The 27,492-nt window shown below is 31.3% G+C and overlaps 1 long non-coding RNA gene across 1 annotated transcript; it reads right to left on the bottom strand.

Annotated features, from left to right (window-relative positions):
* Positions 1 to 5,946: 5,946 nt before the first annotated feature.
* Positions 5,947 to 9,022, bottom strand: LOC107874986. Its single transcript, XR_007057185.1, has 3 exons — positions 8,881 to 9,022; positions 6,363 to 8,711; positions 5,947 to 6,256 (listed from the first exon to the last, which is right to left on the bottom strand). It is a non-coding gene; the product is annotated as an uncharacterized LOC107874986 (long non-coding RNA).
* Between the last annotated feature and the right edge of the window lie 18,470 nt (positions 9,023 to 27,492).

Genomic DNA, 27,492 nt, shown 5'->3' with positions numbered 1-27,492 from the left:
AAAAAAAAAAAAAGAAAAAGAAGAGGAGACGTTCTTTTTATTTTTTTATGCTATTTTTAAGGAAAAAAATAAATGCCCAAACGTGTGAATTTAGTATGACTTTTTATGAGGGATTTCATTTTTGTTTAAAAAATTATTTAATTATTTTTATTTTAAAAGTTTGTAATCATATAATTTCTTAATGATAAGTTGTACAATTGTCAATTTTGTGTAGGATTTTGTGAATTTACAGTATTAAATAATCAACGTGTATTTTTTCATACAAATTTTAAATAATATATTTATCATTTAAATAATTTTTACTGTAATTATATTATTATTTTATTTAATTAGAATGCATAAAAAAAATTATCACTTCAAATTTAAAGAGGATCTTTATCTTTTAATTTAAATTTAAAATTAAAAGAGATAAGTTTATGAAATAGTTAGAGTTCATGTAGAACTCTTCAATCTTATGTTCCTAACTTTAAGCTCCTAATAATTCTTTTGTTAAAAGAAAAAAATTCTAATTCAAATATTTCTAAATCATTTATTATAAATTATTAAATTTGCCACAAAAACTGTCATGTGGCTTCTTATTTTTTATGATTTCTTTTTTTTAAAGTCCAAACGTGTGCATTTAGTATGACCTAGTGTGCATTTAGTATGACCTTTTATGAGGGACTTTTTCATTTTTTTTTTATTATGTAATTTTCTTTTTAAAAATTATTTAATTATTTTTGATAATTTATTTTAAAAGATTGCAGTCATGTTTTTAATTTCTTAATGATAAGTTGTACAATTGTCAATTTTGTGAATTTGCAGTACTAAATAATCAATGTGTATTTTTTCATACAAAATTCAAATAATCTATTTATCACTTAAATAATTCTTACTTTAATTATCTTATTATTTTATTAACTTAGAATGCATAAAAGATTTGCTTATCAATTCAAATATAAAGAGGATCTTTATCTTTCAAGTTAAATTTAAAATTAAAAGGGATTATTATTATTATTATTATTATTATTATTATTATTATTTTAATAAAATTTTTATCTTTCATTAATCAATAACAAACTCAGTTTATTTTATTAATATATAACTAAATTATATTTAAATATATTTTATAGCATTTGAATTTTGAAGAGATAAGTTTGAAATAGCAAATATCTATTAGAACTCTTCAATTAAGGGTTTTATTTTTGAGATAATGAATATCTTTTAATAAATGTATTTTAAATTCAAATATTTAATCTTTCAATTCAAACCTTGATTTGAGCCCAACTAGAACTCTCTAATGTGATAACTAACTATTTTTAATATGTAATTTATTTTATAATTATTTTAAATTTAAATTTAATAATTTATTAGTCTTAATTATCTTGTGATAGTTTAACCTCTTTATTTTTGCACGTTTTTTTAATTTTCTTTTCTTTTTCTTTCCTTTCCTTTCTTTCTTTCTTTCTTTGTTTGTTTGTTATTATTTTTCTTTATATAAAAATAAATAGACAAATTAGATATATAAAGGTACTTAAATTTTAATTTATATTTAAGATTTTAAAATAATTGCAAAGAATAAACACCACAAATATATTATTTATATTTATCAATGATAATAATTATAATATATCTATCATTATATTTGATATAGATAAGTTTATGAAATATAAGAGTTCATTTAGAACTCTTTCATTGTTAGTTTTTATTTTTAAAATAATTAATAATAATAATATTTGCTTAAAAGATAATGTAATTTCAAATTCAAATAATTATAAAAATCTTATTACAATACTATCGAACTTGTCCTAAAAACAGACACATGGCTTCTTAGCAGCTTGACACTTGGCTTCTTCTGATGCTCCGTCCTCTGCTTTATAATAGATATAGATTAATAATTTGTTAGAAAAAGATTAGTTTGTTATTTTTTCTTATCCTTACTTTTTTAAAAATAATGTGATATATATTTACCTAATAATTTATATATTTGAATTGAGATGATAATTTGAAACCAATGAGATTATCATCATCATCATCATCATCATCATCATTATTATTATTATTATTATTATTATTGTTATTGTTACTATAATATTTTATCTTTCATTTAACATTCAACCAAATGTACAAAAATATAATATATTACTACTGCCTACTACTACTATTAGTATATACGTAACACCACCACCACTACTACTATTATTATTATTTTTATTATTATTATTGTTATTATTATCATTATTATTATTATTATTATTATTATTATGAAATAGTTAGAGTTTGTTTAGGACTCTTTGGCTATAGATTCCCAGTTTAAAGCAAATGAGAACTTTTTTTCCTTCAAAATGCCTTGTAATTTCAAATTTAAATATTTTTTATCTTTCAATTTAAATAAATTTTTTATTATAATATCATTAACCTTGTCCTAAAATTGTCACGTGACTTCTAAATTGATTGTCACTTGCATAATTAATGCATGTATCAAACCTTCTTCTTCTTTTTTACAAAAAAAATCACATATTTATACTAATTATTAATTAGACTTAAACATAAAGATTACTTGAATTAACATATATGAATTTAAGTTAAAAGACAAAACTTGAATCCAATAAACGTGCCGTCATGATCCAAAATTAATTAGGACTCTCCATTTTACACATTGATTTGAATTTCATTCAAATTCAAATTTCAAATATCATATTAATTTGTTAAGAAAAAATTAGTTTGTTATTCTTTCTTATTCTTATTTAAAAAAAAATATGATGTACATTTACCTAATAATTTATACATTTTAATTGAGAAAATATATAATTCTTTCTTCTCGTCGTCCTCCTCCTCCTCCTCCTCCTCCTCCTATTATTATTATTATTACTAGTTTAATTACACGTGTTTCACACATGTAGCTTTTAATTACTTAAAATTAGACGATTTTGTCTATTACGTAAATTTTTAATAAAGAGGAAAAAGTTCAAATTACTTCTCAAAAACTCTTCACACATTAATATAATAATGTACATATATATTTACCACCAGAAATTTCAAGTGGTCAATGGATCGTCACTTTTGTATTGTTCATGCAACACCTCTTTTTCTTGAACCATATGTGTAGTACGATTATTTTTTTCTATATTTAATTTTTTTATTTCTAAAGTTTAGAAAATCTTTGATTACTTAAAACTATTAAAAATTTCCTATTTTCTTATATTTTTCATATTCTAAAGGTTTCATATTTATTTCTAGATTTCTCGAATCTTCTTAAACTAATGAAAAAAGTATTATTTGTCATTAATTTTGATCTCTTCTAATAAGAAAATATTTTACTATAAATATTCAATTAATTTTCAACTCTTAAATAATAGGAAAATAGTGAAAAAAACGATTTTGTTTAAAACAAAGACTCTTAATGAGGATAAAAAGTTCAAACAGTATTTCTAACGCCACACTTTTAATCTAGTATGGATTAGAGACTAGGGATAAGCATGATTAAGTACAGAATTGTCAGTGAATAAGAAATAATCTCAACATAATTAATCACATATAACTAACCATAACATTACTAATTTTAGCATTACTAAACTCTACATCATATTTAGTATTATTCTAATATATATACACTTCTAATGTCTTCTCTAGCAAGGTTAAGATTTAAATAGATAATTACATAGAATGATATGTCCTGATATCAAAGAAAACTTGTAAATATGGTAAATCTCTTCAGTTTTATCTTATACCCCAACTTGGACTCTCGCGCGTTTTCTTTTTGACATAAATAATATTTGATATCCAATTAAATTTTATTGTTATATATCTGAAAAAGAAAGTGTAGCTCTTTTCCTAGAGAGTATATGAAAGTCTAAATTTTTTAAGCTTTTAATATACATAATAATTATAACTTTTTCTTCTGAAAGCAACTTATTTAAATTTTTGATGTTATAAAGCCAATGGAATTAAAAATAGTGATTTTATAATACCATCAGTTAGCATCGAATTAACTTGTCTAAACACATTAAGAAGATTAAAATACATGACTGATTATTTTTTGTTCTTTAGTGATAAATATTTTCTTCATATACAAATAATTTAATATACTAAGATATAGATATAATTTTGGATAGAAATTAAGTAAATCTTTATTTGTTGGGATTCGACCCAGCTGATTAAACTTAAGTAACAAATAAACAAAACTATATATTAGATATATTAAAGACAAAATATTTCTGAGGTAGTGATATGGACTGCGTCCACTTATCCTATCCAGACCTCATTTGGTGAGAATATACTGGGTATTTTGTTGTTGTATGTTGAAGACAAAACATTAACGAAAACTTTAATTAAATTGTCTAGTCTTACTTTTTCTCCTTGCATAAGTAATTTTTTTGTTATTGTTTAAGACTTTGTAATAGCCTTGGCCTAGAATCTAATTAAATTCTATCAATTTTAAGTAATAATTTATTGTTTTGAATTTTAAGAATATATTAAAATTTTAAAAATCTTACCTCAAATCACAAGAAAATTTGTTCCCCAAGAATCTCCTATCAGATTCCTTTTGGTGGTCTATTCAAGTCGAGACCATTTTGTAATTTTGATTTGATTAGGATATATTCTTGAAAAACACAGAATCTACTCCCCGTCCCATGAACATCGAATCTCCTCCCAATCACCAAACCACCATGAGCTCTCCATAGGTTTTTACTTTAGAATCAGAATTTAATTGGCTTAGACAAGATAACAGACATAAGTTAACATCAGTGACCTCAAACACCATCAACAACTATCAGTTTCACCTTCTTATACATGTAAAAGCTAATTATAGTTGAATAAATGCCGAATAATGGACCTAAAAAGAATCATTCCTGCTAACCCCAGATACCATTGCAACTTAAAATTCATAGACAAATCAAAATAAATCTGCAAATTTATGCTATCATAATAAATCTCGAATTAGTCTTTGAACATATACATGATTCGATCAACTTAAGAGACAACAGATAGTAACGAATCAAAAACTACAATAAAATAATATGATTAAACCTAACATTTTTCATAAAATTCCTCAAAGCCTGACCAAACATTCATCAACCATCCTATAAAGCACAACAAAACAATACGATAATTGAGATATCAAATTGTATTAAGCAGAAAAACAACAATTAGTAGTAAAACAAAAATTACAATAATCTAGATATTAGAACAATTAATTAGACATATGAAATAATTGTTTTTGCAACCAAAAGAACCACAAATTAAAATTGAAGTCCAAATCAAGGCGTATCCATGTATATACCAACATATTAAAATAAAAACATAACTACACAGATGCATAATACAATTGGGTCTTCTATTTTTCTTTTCTTAAATATTAAAAGAATAATTCTTCATTGTCAAACTTTATTCGGGATTTTATTTTTTTCTTTTTAAACCAAGTTTCTTATCTTTTCTAAGTAAAATTTGTTTTTCTTTGAAAGAACGTTTGTTACATTACCTTTTTAAGTAGAATTTTATTTTCCTCTTTTTTAATTTAAGTAATAAAATAGACTTTCCTTTAACCTTGTCCTTTCCTTATTATTTTTTCTTACCATATTTTAGGACTCTCTAATTTTAAATATTATAAATATAATAAGTTAATAACTTGAGTAAAATACTAAAAAGATGATTTTGTCTAAAAAATAGACTTTTAATGAAAGGTAAAAAATTCAAATCACTTTTCTAAGGATCTTCACACTTTTAATATATTATAGATATAGATTATTATTATTATTATTATTATTATTATTATTATTATTATTATTATTATATTTTATCTTTCATTTAAAATTTAATCAAATGTATTAAAATATAATCAATTACCCACTATTACTACTATCAATATATACATACTACTACTACTATCAATATATTATTATTATTTACTACTATCTATATATATACTAGATGCAGTATGCCCGTGCCTTACACGGGCATAACAAATTGAGATCATAAGTAGTATAATTCATTCTTGCAGTAAATGTTGTTTCATAAGTTTCAAATGACACTTAAAATTGGCAACACACAAATTAAAGTCAGAGGAAAATAAAAATAGAAAATTAAAAATATACGTCAAAAGAATATTTGTTTATAAGCAAAACATAGCAAGAATGATACATGACTCTTGGATCGTCGTATTTCGTGACTGCTTGCATATCATAACTTGCGTTTCTGCACATCACTTCATGTCAAAATACAACACTGCAACATTCAATATCTGCCTTAACTGGTTCAACGATATTTAATGTCAAAGCTGCAAAATCAAGTACACAGCTTATTCAAGTTTCTTAAAATATTAAAAGTATTGTAACCTCCGAAAGTAGACATTGAAAATTCAAAGATGTCTAAAATTTAAGCACCTTGTAATATGCATCCGTCAATTGCTTATGATGCGAAGCTATAATGCTGAGCTTAGACTCGGCCTTTGCAAGTTCAACGACAGCTACACATGAGAAGTTTTCTATCACCTTTACAAAAATAAATCAACATTAATTAATAACGAAAATACACAGTGCTAAGTTTCATCCTTGCCGATAATGCAATTGGGCGTGATTACATGGAGAATTTGAGAAAAGAAGAGATGGGGAAGTGAAAGTATTGAAAGAGAAGAACTTACAGGTGACATTGATATTTCATGAATGTAAATTAAGAAAAGAGTTTGAATTTTAAATATTATCATCACTATTAAAATTTAAAAAGTTGGCAATGCTACCAGTGCAGGAGCCACATGCAATGAAGGGGTATTGAGTCTCCTTCACCGGAAAGGACAGTGTAAATCGAGTTAGAAAAAACTTTTCATACATGTATAAGATTTCTGAACCCCCTTAGTATAAGAGAAAAACAGGTTCAAATTCCAGGAGCGGTATTTCTGGATTTTTCTGTAGCTCCTTATCGGAACTTCTGCTTCCATTATCGAATGTTACAATTACTTTATGAATTACAGAAACCAATTCCTTAGGGTATCCATTTTGATAATGTCGTTGGACAAATCGGTCACTAAACTCCAGCTATGTGCAGGATCTTATAAAGAGACGGATCACAAGGGTCTATTGTATGAACCTTACCCTTTATTTCAGAAAGAGTTTGTTTCCATAACTCGAAACTGCGATAATGCAATTTTTTTGGTTAAATTGTTTGATGATAATTAATGGAAAATATAAAAAGCTCAAGTGTCTGTAGAGTGCAAATTCTGGAGAAGAACCAACAATCATACTTAGGGCAGTTGAAACACCGAAAAGATACATCTTACAGACACTATACCAGACAAAACTTGCAAGCATTGTTGTCCCAGTGGGCCCATTCTCTTGGTATGACAAGCAGGAATAGGAAATGCCATTGGTCAAACCGTCCAGTACTACATCCACAAGTCTTGGAAAGGAATGACATGTTGCAATGTAACATGTCCAAAACATACTTTCACATTGTGGCTTAGTCTACTTGGGAAGCTGAGAACTAAGACTATCTTGCTCCAATGGGGCATGTCTATCAGTGGCACTTGAGTATTATGTGGGGAACATCCTGAAACCTTGCAACACTTACTGTTCATCTGCGACTTCTCTAGTAAGGTGTGGTGGGCTGTGTTATGTTAGATGGGATGGCAAAGGAACATCATGTGTTGGGAACATGAATGGAGAAAGATACTCAAATGCTCTTTGTCTTATCATATCTCCCAACACTTCTTAGGCTTACCTCTACCTCTCCCCAATACTTCTTCGACCTTTAAAACCTCCACTTTGGGACACCTACACATCTCCTATTCACATGCCCAAACCCCACCAAGTAGTAGGCAAAAATTGGAATCTTTATGCAGTTAAAAAAAACACCATTCGACCTAAAATTTTCAATTTCACACTGATCACACACAACCAATAGAAACAAATAAAATACACAATCAGTAACATAAATCAAAACTGGAATCTCTATACAATTTCAACATACCATTAGGTCCTGTAAAGAATGAATCTTGGACCTAACTCAACCTCAAAAGCTAGCTCATGAGGGGAGAATTATCCAAGACCATACAAGGAGAGCAAGGACCCTTTAACTCACCGATGTGAAACTCCAACACCCCTGGAGAGTGTGGACAATATAAGACGGGGGGCCTATAAGCTTTTAACAGCACTCAAAAAATACCTCAAAAGTTACATACTTGGAGAGGATCTTGGACAAAAAATATAATTTTCGATAGCAATCATAACTTTTAGATCATAAATAATTCGTCAGTAAGTAAATAATTAGTAGAAATTTGCTAGAAAATAAACCTGCAATCGAAACAACCTGATGAGATGATGAGATCAAAAGTGTGAAGAAAAATAAAATATTTGACAAAAGAAATAGATTAAAAAAGGTAGAAGAAAGCATCAATCCATGAAGAATCTGGATGAAGATTAGGGCAAATTTTACAGAAAATATTACCTGAAATTTTACTCATCAGATCTGAGTGGAGACAACCGAGAAGATTGAGCTGTGTCTGTTTTTGTTCGGATGAAAATTACTTCTTTGCCCTTGATTGTAAAACTGCATTTCTTTCCGATCATGATTCACAAAATTTTGTACACATTTATTATGTCACACAGTAATAGGAGAATGCCAGTAAAAGCTAGCTTTGAATACCTCTAACCGCACGAACAAGTTGTTTTCTCAATTATCTGGAACACCATCTTGATCTTGATGTCCCATAGACATTTAAAGAGAGCTTCAGCATTTGCCTTACCAAAATGACATTACAAAAAAATCAGATCAAGATTTCAAAAACAACAAAAACAAATCACAACACACTAAAAAAAAACAGGCATCTTGTATCTAGCCAGATAAAGTAGCTTCTCAAAGAGAAATGTATTTTTCATTATATGCAAGTAGTTTGCATTTGTTGCCAACCTGTTGTAAGCACTATATCAGGTGTAAACTAATTTAATGTCTCATTGCAGCAAGAGCAAAGTTAAATTAAGGTATAGTTTTTTGGAGCAAATTACAACTATAGAGACACTGGCGGATCTACATGGAGTCCAGGAGGTTCGGATCGAAAAATTATACTGTGTATGTACAATCAAAATTTTGATATATCATATAAGTACTGAACCCTCTTGATCAGTGGTGGAGCCACCTTGTGGTTAGCTCCCCTTCGATAGAAAATTATGCTATTTATATATGGTTAAAATTATTTTTTATGTATATATAGTTGATGTTGCACCTCCTTCGGCTAGTTCGTATGCTTACTTTTTCGATTTTGAATTTCCTTAGTAAAAATTCTGGCTCCACCACTACCTTTGACACAAGGCTAAAGCTTGGTTCAGTGGTGAAGGAGTGCAAAATTTTTCAATCAACGTGCGTTCGAGTTTGGGTAACACCATTTTTTTTTCAATCTGTTATATTAGCCTTTGGATTAAATCCCTAGTTACTTACTTACTTTCTTGCTCTCTTACGTTCTGTCTTCTTTTTGTTTTTCCTTTTCTTTCACTTTCATGGTTACTAATTTGATGGTTGACTTTTTAAAAAAAAAATCACAAAATTATAGTATATACTTTTGTTTGTTGTTTATCTATTTTGACTGATTTAAAATATTTTATATTCTCTGCTTAAAATTAAGAAAAAAATAGTATTAGTTTTATCATGTTAATGTATAAACAGCTTAAACGTAAGTACAATTCTGGTAACTTATTATACTTTTTATGTAGTTTCTAAATATGTAAATTCTTTTAAAAAAAAGTTTAAAGATTGTACGTTGAACGCACGATCAAAATAAAGAAGTTTACGTTGAACGCACGATCAAAATAAAGAAGTTTAACTTCTTCCGTTTTGTTGTTCATGTTGAGGTAGAGTTGAACTTTGTCTAGCTTGCTTAAATCAAATTCGACCCGCTTATTTTTAAGATCCTGTTAACGTGCTTAATTATTTTCTTGAACTCCCTTACTAGAAATGCTGGCTCTGCCACTGTATAGAGATTTACATGACCAACATAAGTAAAGAAAAATACAAAAAGTTAGCAAACTTTACTTGTCAAAAAGGAGAAAGAAAAAATAAGCTAAAAGTTAATATTATAAGTAGATCAACCCTATAACTATGAATTAACATCTGCTAACAATGTTAAATAAATTATATGACCACAAAAAGCATAAAATAAATGTTTTAGAACTTAACAGAGTTTAGTAAGTGCTGCAGTCAAGTCGAAATTATACTAAATATGCCCTTAAGTACCTTCGTGTGATTGATATTCCACTAGCTACTAATGTTGCATCGAAAACCTTCATATGTAGATTTGAATACCAAAATCAAAACTTCCACAAAAGATTAATCTTCATAGGCTAAGGCGTTTCCAGAGAAGTTTAAATAAACTATAGAAATAAAGCAACACTCTTCCTATTAAAAACCATCACCCAATCTATAGCTTAATTATCAAAAATAGTTTTCATTCTATGCTTCCCTTTAGTTCATTTAAGAAAGTGAAACTTAATCAAACCAAAAATCTCAAGAAACCCGATATGGTCCTTCTTTTCACTGTCCTTCTTAGGTAATATAGAGATAAAATATCACGTTAAATATCAACAACAAAGAGCTAAAAACAAATTGTATATATTGCACAATTTGACAATCATTATCTTTTCAACTCTATTTTTCTTGCTCGTCGATGTGCTAAAAGGGCTTCTTTTTTCCCAAGTGGCATCAGTCTATATAATTCACGTCTTCTAGCATTTTTATCGATATTTTTCTTTTTGAAAGTTTGATCAGTTTCAGAATCTCAATTGCACGACATTTTTTGTGGCTCAAATATTTTATAAAAAAAATAATACAAGTAAAAGTTCATTACTCATCCATATCAAGTAATAATTATATTTATGCAAGGCAAGTGACTTTTAAAAAAAATATAAGAGACACTAATTAATAGATAAAAATAAACATTTCATGTTTCATATTATATTAAAATCATGAAGAAAAATAATTATAATTAAAATGTAAAATAAGTTGTACTTATCACACAGTCAAATATATACACAGATTTACAGATAGTTATCACAGAAGAAATGAAACTGCAAAATCGATAGTTCAAGATGTATTTAATTAATTTTATTTTTAAATAAATTTTTAAATAAATATGCAGAATATTGTATAGAAAAAAAATGTGCAGATCTTAAAGTTACGTATTATTGTGATATTTTAAAATCTTCTTTAAAAAGATGAGCAGATCTAAACCTGATTTCATAAAAATATATATATATTTTTAAAAGATTAAAAAAAAATTAAATTAGCTAAAAAATAAATTTAGTTATAAAACCTTAAATGAATAAGGAAAAGTTGCAACATATATTAATCTAAAGTCCAATAAACGCGAAAAAACTTAGACAATTACTGCGAATGTTTTGAAAAACAAGACTTATGATGTACCATTATCTATGTTTTGCAGTTTCAAAAATCAATTACACTATACAGATATATTTTTATTAAAACACCTATTGAAATTAAATAGTAAAAAAATTTATTTTACCAAAAATCGTCTATTTATTTAAAAAAACATAAAAATTATCCTTGTTGAAGGAATAAATAAATTTTTCAGAAAAAAAATGAATGAGAATGTAAAAAAACTTACATACATACAGATATATGAGAATTGAGAACTATTGATGAGAGAAAAGTTTATTTTTTGGGTTAATATGAAGAGTCTTTTGGCTTTTTATTTGATGAGTCGTCTATCTTCTATTTTAGTCTAGAGAAGAAATATCATATCAATTATAAAAGTTGGTGTCATTAATTTTGTGGTGGAAACAATAGTTACCTTGATAGACATTTGTGTGGTAGACTATTAATTATTATTTGTAAATTTAATTTTTGTATCAAAAACAATGAATTAATAAGATTTGCAAAAGTCTTCCTTGTAAACATTGAATTTTTTTCTTCATATATTTATTTTCTTATATTTTAAATTTTCTAAGTAAAAATTCTTACTCTGTCAAAATTTTCAATATTTCATATTTTTAATATTTTAAATTTTTTGCTCAAAAAATACTATCACGCATGAACTTGATGGGTTAAATTTTAAAATTGTTAACCAATTTAAAAATATGTATTTTTATTCATTATCAAATTATTTATTATTATTTTACTATACATACTGTCATTAATTTAGTGATGGAAACAATAGCCATCTTGATAGATGTTTGTGGGGTAGAATAATAATAATAATAATAATTTTCTAATTTAATTCTAGAATCATCATCATGAAATATTTTTAATGCTCATGTGGTGGAAACAATAGCCACATGGATATATATATATATATATATATATTTTTCTACAATTATTACAATAATAATATATATATTAAATAGAAAAATATTCTTAATTATTATAAATATATATGAAATACAAAAATACCCTTAATTATTAAAATAGATCTGAAAAATAAACAAAATACTAATGAATTAATAAGATTCCTTTTAAGGGTATTTTAATGTTTATTTTTTAATTATATTTTATATCAAGTGGGACAAAATAAGAATAAAATTGACACATCAATAGATATTCTTGAAAAGATTTTTTTTATAAGTAGATATTCAAATTTGTCGGGGAAGTAGAAGCATGGAAAGATAAAATAGATATAAGGTACAAAAAAAAGTCCTTAATTATTAAAATAAATGTGAAATTCCAAATCTACCGTTGGTCGTTCTCAACTTTCTTTTCTATATGGTAGAAAAAAGTAAAACTAAAAGCAAGACAAGAAGTCACGTGACAATTTTTAGGACAAAGGTTAATATTATTGTAATAAAATTTTTAAATTAAAGGATATTAAATATTTAAATTTAAAAATGTATTATCCTTTTAAAAAGTAAAAATCATTAGCTTAAAATAAAAAGGTATGGTTAAAGAGTCCTAAATAAACTCTTACTATTTCAAAAATTTATTCCTTTTATATACTATAAAAAAAATACATTTGAATACACTTAATTTAATAATAATAATAAATAGTAGTTCGTGATCCATTGTATGTTTTGATTTAATTAAATATTAAACAAAAATAAAAAATATGAGGATAATAATAATTAAAAATAATAGTTTAAGTTGCAATTGCAGTATGCACTAATAATAGTAGTAGTACTGATAGTAATAGTAACAAAAATAATAGTCATAAAAATAATAGCAATCATAATAAAAATATTTGAATTGATTCAAAAATATTCTCTTAATTCAAATATATAGATTATTGGATAAATATACATTGTATTTGAAAATCCAAGGATAAGAAAGAATAACAAATTCATCTTCTTTTAACAAATTGAGATGATAATTAAATTTAAATTTAAATGAGAATTTGAATTCTAACTTCCTAACCTCTCCTACTATATATACTGCTACACATAGTAAATAATGTAAGCTTTTTTTAGGACAAAGATTAATATTGTTATAGTAAAAATTTTGAATTAAAGGATATCAAATATTTGAATTTGAAAATATTTATACTTTAAAATAAATCATTAGCTTAAAAATAGAAAAATATGATTAAAAAGTCCTGAATAAACTTTTACTATTTCAAAAATTTACTCGTTTTATATACCATAAAATACATTTGAACACGCTTAATTCAACAATAATAACAATAATAATAAATAGTAGTACGTGGTCCATTTTATGTTTTGATTTAATTAAATATTAAATAAAAAATAAAAATATGAGGATAATAATAATAATTAAAAATAATAGTTTAAGTTGCAATTATAGTACGCACTAATAATAGTAGTTATACTGATAGTAATAGTAACAAAAATAATAATAAAAAATAGTAATAATAATAAAAATATTTGAATTGATTTACAAAGATTTTCTTAATTCAAATTTATAGATTATTGGATAAATATACATTGTATTTGAAAATCTAAGGATAAGGAAGAATAATTTGAGATGACATTTAGATTTAAATTTAAATAAGAATTTGAATTGAAATTGAATTCTAACTTTTTAACCTCTCCCACTATTTATATACTGCTACACATGATAAATAGTGTTGAGCTTTTTTTTTTCTTTGTTATTAATCATTAACTTATTTTATTGTATTTTTCGTATTTCTCTTTTTTTTTTTAATTTTTATTTTGATTTAAAATTTTTATTTTTTATATGCAAAAATCATCTTGCTCCTTTTTATGCTTAAGGTCTATCAATGATGTCAATATATATATATATATATATATTTTAATGATGATCCGATTTAACAAGTAAATTGTTGTTATTCCTCTTTTTTTTCACCATAATTCTTAATATGTATCTCATCTTTTTTAAGATTCATGACATCTTTATCTACATACACATATTAAAATTACGTTTATGATTATTTTTTTTAAATACATCATTGAATATTTACTCTTAATTTTTGTATATTTTTGGTCATTATTTTTAATAGAATATGTTTATATATTTTGTCTAATTTCACGGATGAACTAATCTAATATGTCTCAAATAGCTTTAAATAAAAGATAAAAAGATGAATTTATTTGCAGGATTAAACATACTTGAACTCAAGCAAGTAATGCTTGAAAAATTTAGTCGAGCATTTATCATTTTAAATGCTAATTTCTTATTATCATTCTCATATTATTATTTTATTAAAGTATATGTTAATTTTATTTTATCTGTTTTTATTTTTTATTTTATGGCGATCAATTTATTTAATTTGATTTACAGAAATTTATCATGAATTTTGAATCAAAATTAAAAAAATTGAGTTAGTTTAAAAAATAAATTATATTATGCCCCCTTCTCTTATTTAATCTTCTAAATCATTGTCAATTCACAGAAAATTCGCAATGTCATAGCTTTTGTTTGAGGTGGGCTAAACTCATATGTTTACAATATTTATTTTGGGTTTTTTTTTGTGTGTGTGCAGATGGATTGTAGTAAGAGAATAACGTTAAAAATAATATAACTAATTTTAAGTGTGATTATACACATACATTTTTTTAAATAAAAAATAATTAATTTGAAAACTAAAACTCTTAAATGATAGAAGTACGAGCATTCTATTTAAATTTTGAATTTAAGTTAAAAATACGTAATTAAGTGAATTCCAAATTTTTTATTAACATAAACTACAAACTAACTCACGTAATTCTACTAAAAAAAAGGACGAAAAACTACGACATGATTAAATGGTTATTTTTTTAATCTTTCATTTATTTTGAAATCTTCTTCTAATTCATATTTCATTTTTTTTGTTGTGTATAGCAAACCTTATCTATTCTAATTTTTATATTTTGAGTTAAGAGAGAAGAACACTTAATTGGTTATGTGTGTAACACAAAAAAATAATTTAACGATGTGTGTAACACAAAAAAATAATTTAACTCAAAGTCAAAATAGAGAAAAACTAAGTAATTAAAATACAATAGAGGATTTGAATTAATTTTGAGAATATAATGAAGTAACTAGATAATACATACATTGTTATTTATAAATTTAAAACGAAAGATATATGGTAAGATTAAAAATTTAAACGCTAAAACAATCAATATTAATAATTTGAAATCTTTAAATTGTACACAATATAATAAAGAAAAATGTAAATCATAAAAGATTTTTCACAATTTACTCATATAGACTTAGATAGAAGTGGAATAAAATAGTTTTGGGGGGTGGGGTTGGGTAAGAGGGGGGGAGAGGGGGGAGGGAGGGGGGATATTAAAAATCTAACATCTTTAAATTATGAATAATGAATAATATTATAAAAAATAAAATATAATTATTTTTTTATAATTACATGATTTGCTTCATATAGATTTAGCTAAAGGTGGGAAATTTGTGGAGGGGTGCGTTTTAGTCCTTTATTTAAAAAAAAAACAATTGAGGGAAGGAGGGGGTCGAGATGGGGGAGGGAGGTGTGGAAGGGGGTGGTCGAAAAAAAATATTTCTATTTATATTTCATTGAGAAATAATATGATAATTAAACTTTGTTTAAAAGGTAATATGATTAGCATGCTCGAAAAAAATATTCCACTATGAAACGATTATAAATAATACTTTAATTCTGCGCATCGCGTGGGTACTTACACTAGTTACGACTAACATCAGGCATGTATACTACTATTGTTACTACTACTATTTATTAATTCATTTATTATTATGATGATGATGATGATGAAATAGTTAGAGTTTATTTAGGACTCTTTACCTATAGATTCCTAGTTTAGAGTTAATGAGATTTTTTTTTCCTTCAAAAAGTCTAATATTTTTAAATTTAAATATATTTATCTTTTAATTAAACCTACACTGAATGTACATTTAGACAAATTTTGAGTTAGATATTTTATGAATGGGAATAATAATGAATTATTTTTTTTCTACAAATTAATTGCAATGGTATAAGCAAATACATCTAAAGTTAGAAGTGCAGAAATAATAAAATGCTTAGATTAGGAGTGCACATACTTCCTGCAAAAATATAATATTTTAAAATTACTCATGTTGAAGGAGCCGTCATTAAGAATCATGATATATCAAAAATGTTTCTCACTGCAAAACAAAAATTAAAATGTTTGATATGTTCTCTAAGGCTTCAAGACTAAAAGCAAATATGATAAAGAGTCAGGTCTACTTTGGTGGGTAAAGACAAATATTCAAAGTGATATTCTGCTAGCACTTGGCTATGAGAAAGGTGAGCTTCCATTCAAGTACTTAGGAGTACCATTATCTACTAAACGACTTACTACCCAACAATGTAAACCACTTGTGGATAAAATCTCTGTCAGAATCACTAGTTGGATGGCTAAGAGTCTTACATATGCTGATCTACTACAATTGATCAAATCTGTTCTATTTGGGGTGCAAGCTTATTGGTCCCAACTATTCTTGCTATCTAAAAAAATGATCAAATTGATAGAAGCTAGTTGCAGGAGTACTTATGGTCAGGGGAAGTCAGCATTATCAAAAAAGCACTAGTGACATGGGATAAGGTTTGCTTTCCATAAAGTGGAGGAGGTCTGAACCTTCTGAACTTGCATACATGGAAAAATGCTGCAATATATAAACTGTTATGGGCGCTTAGTCAGAACAAGAAAAAACTATGGATAACATGGTGTAATACCCCGCATGTTTCTAAGTTAGGAAGTGAATAAGTATTCCTACGTATGAAATCTCCTATCCTGTGATTCATACTTGAGTACATGACTTAGAATGAATATCCTAGTGATAGGATAGCTTATGATGCATTAAGCATGTTCATATGAGTCACTTAAGGTAATACAAACTAAGAGTTTTTGAATCCATCAAGTTTTAGTGTTCGATTTTACAAGGGTCATCTTTGAATTAGTATAACTCGATGTTAATGTGGTATTTTGGCTTATTTAGACCCACCAAATTGTAGAGAATCAAATTAACTTTCCAATGATACCAATTTTGCCTTAATCCAATACCCGAGCGAAAAGTTATGCCCATTTTCGTGAGAGACAATAAGCATAGGCAATTGGTTAGGCGCCGCCCAACCCAAGCATAGGAGATTGGTTAGGCGCCGCCCAACCTAGCTTAGGAAATCACTTGGGCGCCGCCTAAGTCAATTCCAGGTGCCAAAAACACTCCGTTTTGAGTTATTTTAAGGGTAATTAAGTCTTTTAACACTCCTTACACGTCCCTAAACTTAACCCTATGACATATATAGCTTCTAAACATATTACAACCCTATTATCATCTCAAAGCTCATCATCCAAGAGCACTAAAAGATAAAAACAACTAGGATTACGTAACTAAGCTTGAAGATCCGATTTCAAGGAAATTCCTCCGTCAATCATCAAGAATCTTCCTTCTAAGGTATGGGTGAGTTGATTTATGGATCCCTTTCATCCATAAAGCTCAAAAACCCTCTTTTTCATTATAAAGTATGATTTCTATATTGTTGGGTGTTGATGATCATGTTGTTGATATTGGGTGATTCCCAAGATGGAATCTTTATATATTTTTTTAAATTTTATGATATCATATGAGTTGGAAACATGTAAATTTGGTTGTTCATGATGTATAATTTGATGATTTCACCTATGCTTAAGATGTGCATGTAAGGTGTTTGATAAAATGCCTAAGAAACTAGAAATCATGCAATATAGCTAAATTATGACTAAGTGAAGGATTCATGATATGCCCTTACGTTCCAATGACTTCTATGTTGATAATGTGCCTTGTAAATGTTGTTGGAATACTCATGAATTATTCTTATGAGATTATGCTATGTTTACTTGCAAATCCTACTTATGAACAAGATGTATGATAACCATGCAATCCACATGAACTTCCATGCTATTGGTATGTGTTGCCGATATGATTATGCAATGAACATGATATTAAGATTGTGCAAGTACTTCCATGTGATATGAAATCCTTTCCAAGCAATACATTGTTGATAACCATGCTTAGTATGAGATTCCTACTTATGATATTATAAATTATGGACTCTACTCTTATGATCAAGTTAGTCATGCGTGTCAGTTTCCTTCCATCGAGTCCTGGGGGTACTTGTACCCGAAAACTATAGTTGTGTGCCTAGAGCTATGCCATGTTTCGCGATATCCGAACTCAAGCTATGATTCCATAGACTTCAGTCAGTCGTGTGACTCAGGAAAACCTCATGATCTTAGTCAGTTGTCAGATATCAGTAACATTCTGCCAGTCAACGAAATTCAGTAAGATTAAGTCATGCACAGTCAGTTATTCATGTCCAGTCCCTCCAGATGGGAGTAGAGGTTAGCACCGAGTGGACCCAAGGATGGGAAATCACCCGCCAGTTCAGGGTGTGATTCTTAGTAGTCATCCTTGTGTTCCAGAACTACGTAGCCAGCGTAGGTTGAGACATCTTAACACGTCAGATTAGGGTTGATGAGGTGGCTTAACCTAGGGTTTAGGGTTCCCACTGTTCTCATTGAGTACCCACCAAATAAGGGTCACTCACAGGTTGTCCTTACCTATAGCACGGTATTAGCACCCCTTCAGTCAGGCCAGAGATTGGACCCTAGCTTAGCCATAACGGCATACATGGGGCATGTCGGTTAAATACTACTTCCCACAGTTTTAGTATCAGTCTCAATAAAATAACTCAGGGCGTTCTTCAGATTTCAGTATATACAAGACTGTCAGATATAGTCGTTCATGTTATCAGTTTCAGTATCAGTCATGACAGTTATCAGTAAACCATGTATTAGCTTACAGGTCATGCTATCACGTATTCACGGTCCCAGTTTCTATATATGTGTGTTTGCACTCCCACATTCATATTGGTCAGTCAGTGTTGTTTATGCATGAAACCCTTTATGTTCAATCTACCTTCCTCGTATACTCAGTACTCCAGTTGTATTGACATATTTGCGGTACGGTGCTTTCTTTTCATGTTACACCATAGGTTCTGAGACACGAGCTCCAGCCCAGCAGTAGCAGAAGTATTCCTGTCGCAGAGACACAGTGAGTCCTCATTAATTCGAGGACAATATGATTTGATTCATTTATTTATTTCTTCAGTTCAGTTTTACAGAGTTAGTTGGAGACATGTTCCTTCAACTCCTTATTCACATAGTTTAGAGGCTTTCAGATTTATGTTCAGATTTACGTTCAGATTGAGTGTTTTTGGGTATTTTCACCCACATGGTTTTATTCAGTTGAACCTTATGGCCTTACAGTTCTATGTATTCTGCATTATCGTATCATGATTTGTAGTATACAGGTATAAATATCACTCATGGGTTAGCTTGTGTCCCTCGGGGTCATGAGCACTGTGTAGTATTCTGGTTCAATGAATTGGGATGTTACAAACTTGGTATCAGATCCTAAGGTTCAATAGAGTCCTAGAAAGTCTGAAAGCCACATCTAGTAGAGTCTTGTATATGGGTGTGTTGCGCGCTATATTTATGTGCGGGAGGCTATAAGATATTTTAGGAACAGTTCCCTTTCTTCATTATTCATGTCATGCTTGTGAGCATAATTACAAGTTAAACTCTTAATCTAATCCATTCTTCTCTTATTCTAGACCATGGCCCCAAAGAGAAGAAACCAGCCAGCTCCTCAGCCTGAAGATCCTTTGGGAGAACATGTTTCCCATGTGGAGTTTAGAGCTGCATTTACCACACTTGCTCAGTCCATGGCTGCACAGAATGAATGACCACCAGTTATTTCAGCCAATCCAGTGGCCAATCCCAAAGCAGCTAGGGTTCGGGACTTCACCCGGATGAACCCTCCATCTTTCCATGGGTCTAAGTCTGATAAGGACCCTCAGGAGTTCATTAACCAAGTTCAGAAGGTCATTGACATCATGGGTGTTACTTCTATTGAGAGTGTTGAGTTAGCCACCTACCAGTTACAGGATGCTGCTCATGATTGGTACAAACAGTAGAAGTCTGAGAAGTTAGATGATACAGGCCCTATCGAGTGGGAGGAATTTGTCATAGCCTTCTTAGACAGATTTTTTCCCCAAGAGGTGAGGGAAGCCAAAGTTCTTGAGTTCATCAACCTCAGGCAGGGGAATATGACAGTTAGGGAGTATTATCTTAGATTTACTCAGCTAGCAAGGTATGCTCCTCATGTGGTTGCAGACAATAGAGCTAATATGAGCAAGTTCGTGTCAGGGGTCAACGATAGCATGGTAAATGAGTGTACGTCTGCGATGCTGATCGGTGATATGACCTTAGCTAGACTCATGACCCATGCCCAGCAAGTAGAAGAGCAGAAGTTTAAGACTAAGAAGAGGCAGAACAAGAGAGCAAGGTCCGGTAATTTCAACTTTACTTACCCCAAGTTAGATGGAGGAACCCGTTCACAGTTTCGCTCCAAGTCAACCGTTCCAGCTCCTTCCTCTGCTAGCGCTCCAGTGCCGAAGTTCAGAGATGGTAATAGAGACAAAGCGCCAGGCTCTAAATCTTAGGGCAGTGTTAGCAGTGCTCGAACGAATCCCCTTTGTCAGACTTGTGATAAGAACCACAAGGGCATTTGCAGAGTCGGTAGTGATGTCTGTTTTGATTGTGGCAAGCCAGGCCACAGGATTAGGGAGTGTCTGTATTCAAGTCTTCAGGGTCAGAAAAATCATTCTACAGCTCATTCTAGTCGCCCGAACCAGCAGGGTGTTATTTCCAATGCTACCAGTGGGCAACGCCCAAACAAACTCTATGCTCTTCAGTCTCGGCAGGATTAGGAAAATTCTCCTGATGTCGTTCCTGGTATGTTACAGATTTTCCATGTTCATGTTTATGCTTTGCTAGACCCAGGTGCATCTTTGTCTTTTGTTACTCCATACATAGCAGGTGATTTCGAAATCGGTCTCGAAGTCCTAGCAGAGTCCTTCTCAGTCTCTACCCCAGTGGGTAAAACTATCATAACCCAGCGGGTATATAGGAACTGCCCAATTATGATATCTCAGAAATCCACGTCAGCAGATTTAGTAGAGTTAGAGATGACTGATTTTGATGTCATTCTCGGCATGGTTGACTTCATTCCTACTATGCCACAGTTGACTGTAGAAACAGGATAGTTCTATTTCAGTTCCTGAATGAGCCCATCCTAGAGTGGAAGGATAGCATTTCAGTGTTCAGGGGTCAACTTGTTTCCTACCTTCGGGCAAGGAAAATAATTTCTAAGGGGTGTGTGTATTATCTCGTGCATGTTAAAGATTCCAGTTCTGAATATCCCAGCCTCGAAACAGTCCCTGTTGTTAATGAATACTCAGATGTCTTTCCCGAAGATCTTCCAGGCATTCCTCCCGAAAGAAAAATAGACTTCGGCATAGACCTTCTTCCGAATACTCAACCTATTTCTATTCTGCCATACAGAATGACACCAGCAGAACTCAAGGAACTAAAAGATTAGTTGAAGGATCTCTTAGATAAGGGATTCATTAGACCCAGCATTTCCCCATGGGGTGCGCCAGTATTATTCGTGTGCAAGAAAAATGATTCTCTCAGGATGTGTATTGATTACCGTCAACTCAACAAGGTCACAGTCAAGAATAGATATCCTTTTCCCAGGATTGATGATCTATTAGACCAACTTCTGGGTGACAGTTACTTCTCCAAGATAGACCTCAGATCAGGCTATCATCAGCTCAGAGTTAGAGAATGTGACATTTTGAAGACAACTTTCCGTACTCGGTATGGTCACTTCGAATTTTTATTCATGTCATTTGGTTTTACCAATGCCCCTGTAGCTTTTATGAATTTTATGAACCGTGTGTTCAAGCAGTACTTGGACATGTTTATCATAGTCTTCATAGATAATATTCTGGTCTATTCTCGCACAGAGGGTGATCTTGCAGACCATCTCAGGATTGTTCTTCAGACTCTCAAGGATCACCAATTATTCTCTAAGTTTAGCAAGTGAAAATTTTGGCTAAGATCAATAGCATTCCTTGGCCATATTGTTTCCGGTGATGGAATTAGAGTAGATCCTTAGAAAGCTGAGGTAGTAAGAAACTAGCCCAGACCCGTATCTCTATCAGATATTAGGAGTTTCTTGGGTTTGGCTAGCTTTTACAGAGTTTTGTCAAGGGATTTTATTCTATTGCATCTCCCATGTCCAGATTGACTCAGAAGAAGATTAAGTTTCAGTGGTCAGATTCATGCGAGAAGAGCTTTCAAGAGTTGAAGACTTGACTCACCTCCGCTCCAGTTCTAGCAATTCCAGATGGTTCAGATGGTTTTGTAGTCTATTATGATGCATCCAGAGTGGGTTTAGGTTGTGTCCTCATGCAGCATGGTAAGGTCATAGCCTACGCCTTCAGACAGTTAAAGCCACATGAGAAGAATTATCCTACTCATGATCTTGAGTTAGCAGTGGTAGTTTTTGCCTTGAAGATTTGGAGGCATTATCTCTATGGAGTTCATGTAGATGTCTTCACAGACCACAAAAGCCTCCAGTATGTCTTTTCCCAGAAAGATCTCATTTTTTGCAAGAAAAGGTGGTTAGAGCTGTTAAAAGATTACGACGTGAGTGTTCTTTATCATCCGAGCAAGGCCAATGTTGTGGCCGATGCTCTCAGTCGACTCTCCATGGGTAGTATTTCTCATATTGAGGATAGTAAGAAAAAGATGGCTCAAGAGATCCATCAGCTTACCAGACTAGGCGTTCGCTTAGTCGATTCTTTAGAGGGTGGTCTATGTGTTCATAGTAGTTCAGAGTCATCTCTAGTTTCCGAGGTGAAAGAGAAAAAGTCAGGGATCCTAGCCTTGTAAAGCTCAAAGAGTCAGTTCAGAATCAGAAAGTTGAGGTTTTCTCCCAAGGAAGAGATGGTGTTCTTCGTTGTCAAGGTCGTCTATGTGTTCCAGGTGTAGATGAATTGAGGCAGTGAATTCTTGCAGAAGCACATGGTGCGCGATACTCTATTCATCCAGGGTCCACTAAGATGTACCGCGATATGCGGGAGATCTATTGGTAGAGTGGGATGAAGAGAGATGTTGTAGAGTTTGTGGCTAAGTGCTCTATATGTCAGCAGGTTAAGATAGAGCATCAGAAACCTAGTGGTTCCATGCAAGAGTTCACCATTCCTACTTGGAAGTGGGAAGAAGTTAACATGGACTTCATGACGGGTTTGCCTAGAACTCGTCATCAACATGATTCAGTCTGGGTCATTATAGATTGAATGACCAAGTCAGCTCATTTTCTCCTGTTTGTACTTCTTATTCTGCCAAGGATTATGCCAAACTCTATATCAGGGAGTTAGTCAGGTTACACGGTGTTCCACTATCTATCATCTCAGACAGAGGTACCCAGTTCACTTCTCACTTTTGGAAAGCATTCCAAAAGGGTCTCGGTACCCAAGTCCATCTCAGCATAACATTTCATCCTCAGACAGATGGTCAAGTAGAGAGGACCATTCAGACTTTTGAAGATATGTTAAGGGCGTGTGCAATTGAATTCAAGGGAAGTTGGGACGACCACTTGCCTTTGATTGAGTTTGCATACAACAATAGCTATCATTCTAGTATTCAGATGGATCCATTCGAAGCTCTCTATGGTAGGAGATGTAGATCTTTAATTAGTTGGTTCGAAGTTAGTGAGGCCTCAATCATAGGTGCTGACTTAGTATTCGACGCCTTAGAGAAAGTTCAGTTGATCAAAGAGAGACTCCGAGCTGCTCAGAGCCGACAGAAGTCGTATGCAGATGTTCGTAGAATGGATCTCGAGTTCGAGGTCAATGACTATGTCTATCTTAAGATCTCTCCCATGAAGGGAGTGAAGAGGTTCGGCAAGAAAGGGAAACTCAGTCCCCGGTATGTCGGTCCCTTCAGAATTCTTTGTCACTTCGACAAGGTAGCTTATGAGCTTGAGTTGCCTTCAGATCTAGCCTTAGTCTATCCAGTCTTCCATGTCTCTTTGCTAAAGAAGTGCATAGGTGACCCAGCAGTTGTTGTCCCTATTCGGAGCATAGACATTCAGAACAACCTCTCTTATGAAGAGATTCCAGTCGAAATATTAGATTATCAGACTCGTAGATTGAGGAACAAAGAAGTCTCTCTAGTCAAGGTTCTTTGGTGAAATCAGTCTCATGAGGGAGCTACTTGGGAAGCAGAAACAGATATGCGTACCAAGTATCCTCACCTCTTCCCTACCAATTCAGATCAAGCTCAAGGTAACAGTTCTCCTTAATCTTATTCAGTTTCACGTTCATGTTTCCAGTATAAACTTGGTACCTATTAACCATTTCATACTCAGTCATGCATTTATGTGTCAGTTGTCCGTGCATCAGATATGCATGAGTTCAGTATGTTTAGCATGTCAGTCATGAGATCAAGTTTCAGTTCTTCATGTTCAGTTCAGGTTCTATTGTCTTGTATCCCTTCTCAGTAAATTTTTATTCGAGGATGAATGTTCCCAAGGGGGAGATATTGTAATACCCCGCATGTTTCTAAGCTAGGAAGTGAATAAGTATTCTTACATATGAAATCTACTATCCTGTGATTCATACTTGAGTACATGACTTACAATGAATATCCTAGTGATAGGATAGCTTATGATGCATTAAGCATGTTCATATGAGTCACTTAAGGTAATACAAGCTAAGAGTTTTTGAATCCATCAAGTTTTAGTGTTCGATTTTGCAAGGGTCATCTTTGAACGAGTATAAATTGATATTAATATGGTATTTTGTCTGATTTAGACCCACCAAATTGTATAGAATCAAATTATCTTTCCAACGATACCAATTTCTCCTTAATCCAATACCCGAGCAAAAAGTTATGCCCATTTTCGTGAGAGACAGTAAACATAGGCGATTGGTTAGTCACCGCCCAACCCAAGCATAGGAGATTGGTTAGGCGCCCCCCAATCCAAGCATAGGCGATTCGTTATGCGCCGCCTAACCTAGCTTAGAAAATCACTTGGGCGCCGCCTAAGTCAATTCTAGGTGCCAAAAACACTCCGTTTTGAGTTATTTTAAGGGTAATTAAGTCTTTTAATACTCCTTACACATCCCTAAACTTAACCCTACAAAATATATAGCTTCTAAACATATTACAACTCTATTATCATCTCAAAGCTCGTCATCCAAGAGCACTAAAAGATAAAAACAACTAGGGTTACGTAACTAAGCTTGAAGATCCGATTTCAAGGAAATTCCTTCGTCAATTATCAAGAATCTTCCTTCTAAGGTATGGGTGAGTTGATTTATGGATCTCTTTCATCCATAAAGCTCAAAAACCCTTTTTTTCATCATAAAGTATGATTTCTATATTGTTGGGTGTTGATGATCATGTTGTTGATATTGGGTGATTCCCAAGATGGAATCTTTATATGTTTTTTTAAATTTTATGATATCATATGAGTTGGAAACATGTAAATTTGGTTGTTCATGATGTATAATTTGATGATTTCACCTATGCTTAAGATGTGCATGTAAGGTGTTTGATAAAATGCCTAAGAAACTAGAAATCATGCAATATAGCTAAATTGTGGCTAAGTGAAGGATTCATGATATGCCCTTACGTTCCAATGACTTCTATGTTGATAATGTGCCTTGTAAATGTTGTTGGAATACTCATGAACTATTCTTATGAGATTATGCTATGTTTACTTGCAAATCCTACTTATGAACAAGATGTATGATAACCATGCAATCCACATGAACTTCCATGCTATTGGTATGTGTTGCCGATATGATTATGCAATGAACATGATATTAAGATTGTGCAAGTACTTCCATGTGATATAAAATCCTTTCCATGCAATACATTGTTGATAACCATGCTTAGTATGAGATCCCTACTTATGATATTATAAATTATGGACTCTATTCTTATGATCAAGTCAGTCATGCGTGTCAGTTTCCTTCCATCGAGTCCTGGGGGTACTTGTACCCGAAAACTATAGTTGTGTGCCTAGAGCTATGTCATGTTTTGCGATATCCGAACTCAAGTTATGATTCCATAGACTTCAGTCAGTCATGTGACTCAGGAAAACCTCATGATCTTAGTCAGTTGTCAGATATCAGTAACATTCCGCCAGTCAACGAAATTCAGTAAGATTAAGTCATGCACAGTCAGTTATTCATGTCCAGTCCCTCCAGATGGGAGTAGAGGTTAGCACCGAGTGAACCCAAGGATGGGAACTCACCCACCAGTTCAGGGTGTGATTCTTAGTAGTCATCCTTGTGTTCCAGAACTACGTAGCCAGCGTAGGTTGAGACATCTTAACCTGTCAGATTAGGGTTGATGAGGTGGCTTAACCCGTCAGTTTAGGGTTCCTACCATTCTTATTGAGTACCCGCCAGATAAGGGTCACTCACAGGCTGTCCTTACCCGTGGCACGGTATTGACACCTCTCCAGTCGGGGCAAAGATTAGACCCCAGCTTAGCCATAACGGCATACATGGGGCATGTCGGTTAAACACTACTTCTCACAGTTTCATTATCAGTCTCAGTAAAATAACTCAGGGCGTTCTTCAGATTTCAGTAGATACAGGACTGTCAGATACAGTCGTCCACGATATCAATTTCAGTATCAGTCATGATAGTTATCAGTAAACCATGTATTAGCTTATAGGTCATGCTATCACGTATTCACGGTTCCGATTTCTATATATGTGTGTTTTCACTCCTACGTTCATATTGGTCAGTCAGTGTTGTTTATGCATGAAACCCTTTATGTTCAGCCTACTTTCCTCGTATACTCAGTACTCCAGTTGTACTGACGCATTTGCGCTATGGTGCTTTCTTTTCATATTACACCATAGGTTCTGAGACACGAGCTCCAGCCCAACAGTACCGAAAGCATTCCTGTCGTAGAGACACAGTGAGTCCTCATTGATTCGAGGACAATATGATTTGATTCATTTATTTATTTCTTAAGTTCAGTTTTACGGAGTTAGTTGGAGACATGTTCCCTCAACTCCTTATTCAGATAGTTTGGAGGCTTTCAGATTTATGTTTAGATTTACGTTCAGATTGAGTTGTTTTGGGTATTTTCACCCACATGGTTTTATTCAGTTGAACCTTATGGCCTTACAGTTCTATGTATTCCGCATTATTATATCATGATTTGCAGTATACAGGTACAAAT

The sequence above is a fragment of the Capsicum annuum genome, chromosome 6 (assembly GCF_002878395.1).
Source record: "Capsicum annuum cultivar UCD-10X-F1 chromosome 6, UCD10Xv1.1, whole genome shotgun sequence".
Classification (NCBI taxonomy): domain Eukaryota; kingdom Viridiplantae; phylum Streptophyta; class Magnoliopsida; order Solanales; family Solanaceae; genus Capsicum; species Capsicum annuum.
Note: the sequence above shows the minus strand (reverse complement) of the source record. Positions and strands in the feature narration are given on the sequence as shown.